We start from the raw sequence: 3,222 nt of genomic DNA on the forward strand, positions 1-3,222 counted from the left end.
TTTTTTGTGTCTCTATCTCCTTCAGTTCTGCTCTGATCTTAGTTATTTCTTGCCTTCTGCTAGCTTTTGAATGTGTTTGCTCTTGCTTCTCTAGTTCTTCTAATGGTGATGTTAGTGTGTCAATTTTAGATCTTTCCAGCTTTCTCTTGTGGGCATTTAGTGCTATAAATTTCCCACTACACACTGCTTTGAATGTGTCCCAGAGATTCTGGTATGTTGTATCTTTGTTCTCATTGGTTTCAAAGAACATCTTTATTTCTGCCTTCATTTCGTTATGTACCCAGTAGTCATTCAGGAGCAGGTTGTTCAGTTTCCATGTAGTTGAGTGGTTCTGATTGAGTTTCTTAGTCCTGAGTTCTAGTTTGATTGCACTGTGGTCTGAGAGACAGTTTGTTATAATTTCTGTTCTTTTACATTTGCTGAGAAGTGCTTTACTTCCAACTATGTGGTCAATTTTGGAATAAGTGTGATGTGGTGCTGAGAAAAATGTATATTCTGTTGATTTGGGGTGGAGAGTTCTGTAGATGTCTCTTAGGTCTGCTTGGTGCAGAGATGAGTTCAATTCCTGGATATCCTTGTTAACTTTCTGTCTTGTTGATCTGTCTAATGTTGACAGTGGGTGTTAAAGTCTCCCATTATTATTGTATGGGAGTCTAAGTCTCTTTGTAAGTCTCTAAGGACTTGCTTTGTGAATTTGGGTGCTGTATTGGGTGCATATATATTTAGGAAAGTTAGCTCATCTCACTGAATTGATCCCTTTACTGTTATGTAATGGCCTTCTTTGTCTCTTTTGATCTTTGTTGGTTTAAAGTCTGTTTTATCAGAGAATAGGATTGCAATCCCTGCCTTTCTTTGTTTTCCATTTGCTTGGTAGATCTTCCTCCATCCCTTTATTTTGAGCCTATGTGTGTCTCTGCATGTGAGTTGGGTCCCCTGAATACAGCAAACTGATGGGTCTTGACTCTTTATCCTATTTGCCAGTCTGTGACTTTTAATTGGACCATTTAGCACATTTACATTTAAGGTTAATATTGTTATGTGTGAACTTGATCCTGTCATTATGATATTAGCTGGTTATTTTGCTCGTTAGTTGATGCAGTTTCTTCCTAGCATCGATGGACTTTATATTTTGGCATGTGTTTGCAATGGCTGGCACTGGTTGTTCCTTTCCATGTTTAGTGCTTCCTTCAGGGTCTCTTGCAGGGCAGGCCTGGTGGTGACAAAATCTCTCAGCATTTGCTTGTCTGTAAAGGATTATATTTCTCCTTCACTTATGAAACTTAGTTTGGCTGGATATGAAATTCTGGGTTGAAATTTCTTTTCTTTAAGAGTATTAAATATTGGTCCCCACTCTCTTCTGGCTTATAGTGTTTCTGCCGAGAGATCTGCTGTTAGTCTGATGGGCTTCCCTTTGTGGGTAACCACACCTTTCTCTCTGGCTTCCCTTAACATTTTTTCCTTCATTTCAACTTTGGTGAATCTGACAATTATGTGTCTTGGAGTTGCTCTCCTCGAGGAGTATCTTTGTGACATTCTCTGCATTTCCTGAATTCAAATGTTGGCCTGCCTTGCTAGGTTGGGGAAGTTCTCCTGGATAATATCCTGCAGAGTGTTTTCCAACTTGGTTCCATTCTCCCTGTCACTTTCAGGTACACCAATCAGACGTAGATTTGGTCTTTTCACATAATCCTGTATTTCTGGTAGGCTTTGTTCATTTCTTTTTACTCTTTTTTCTCAAAACTTCTCTTCTCACTTCGTTTCATTCATTTGATCTTCAATCACTGATAGTCTTTCTTCCAGTTGATCAAGTCGGTTACTGAAGCTTGTGCATTTGTCATGTAGTTCTTGTGTCATGGTTTTCAACTCTATCAGGTCGTTTATGGACTTCTCTGCATTGGTTATTCTAGTTATCCGTTCATCAACTCTTTTTTCAAGGTTTTTAGTTTCTTTGTGCTGGGTTCATAGTTCCTCCTTCAGCTCTGAGAAGTTTGATCGACTGAAGCTTTCTTCTCTCAACTCGTCAAAGTCATTCTCCATCCAGCTTTGTTCCATTGCTGGTGAGGAGCTGCGTTCCTTTGGAGGGGAGAGGTGCTCTGATTTTTTGAATTTTGAACTTTTCTGCATTGCTTTTTTCCCATCTTTGTGGTTTTAGCTGCCTTTCATCTTTGATGATGGTGACGTACACATGGGGTTTTGGTGTGGATGTCTTTTCTGTTTGTTAGTTTTCCTTCTAACAGTCAGGACCCTCAGCTGCAGGTGTCTTAGAGTTTGCTTGAGGTCCACTCCAGTTAGGCTACTCCCAGTTAGGCTCTCCCAGTTAGGCTACTCAGGGGTCAGGGGCCCACTTGAGCAGGCAGTCTGTCTGTTCTCAGATCTCACCCTCCATGCTGGGAGAATCACTACTGTCTTCAAAGCTGGGTTGGAAATGCAGAAATCACCCATCTTCTGTGTCGCTCATGCTGGGAGCTGGAGACTGGAGCTGTTCCTATTTGGCCATCTTGGCACAGGTCCTTTTTTTTTTTCTTTTTAGAGGACCTCGAGGAAGTTGCCATTCCCTTTTAAAATACAATTCCCAGGTCTGTAAACTGGGAATAATAACAGTGCCTATCTCAGAGATTTTTGGTGGGGAATTAATTGGAGAATGAATGTAAATGTTAGGTGTTGTTATAAGAAGGTTGGAGACTGCTATAGGAGATAAGACCCATAGATAAACTCTGCAGGAAGGTCATGTCTTTCAGAGGCTACTAGGGAAGAGGTGATGAGTCAGAAGCTTGAAGAACTGGGAGGATGTTTAGGAAGGGAAGAAAAATCGAAGCAGAAATAATAGGCAAATGGTACAGAAGCTGGAAATGAAAGAACTTGCACACAGTAAGACAGCCCTTTCTTTTGAGGGATCCACAAAAGGAACACAAGATAGGGCAAAAAATGTAAATTGAGTCCAGCCAGGGGTTGGCAAACCACGGCTAAGGGTCACGTTGGCCCATTGCCTGTTTTTGTGTAGCCTGCGAACTAAAAATATTTTTTTCATCTTCATATGGTTGAAAAGCAAAAGAAAATGTGTTATGCATAAAAATTATAAGAAATATATATTGTAGTGTCTACAAATAAAGTCTCACTGAAACACAGCCACTCCCATTTGTTGATACATAATTTATGGCTACTTTTGGGTGACAGAGGCAGAGTTGAATAGTTGAGACAGAGACCATATGGCATGCAGAGCTT

This window comes from Rhinopithecus bieti, unplaced genomic scaffold (genome assembly GCF_001698545.2).
Source record: "Rhinopithecus bieti isolate Rb0 unplaced genomic scaffold, ASM169854v2 scaffold_13710, whole genome shotgun sequence".
NCBI lineage: Eukaryota > Metazoa > Chordata > Mammalia > Primates > Cercopithecidae > Rhinopithecus > Rhinopithecus bieti.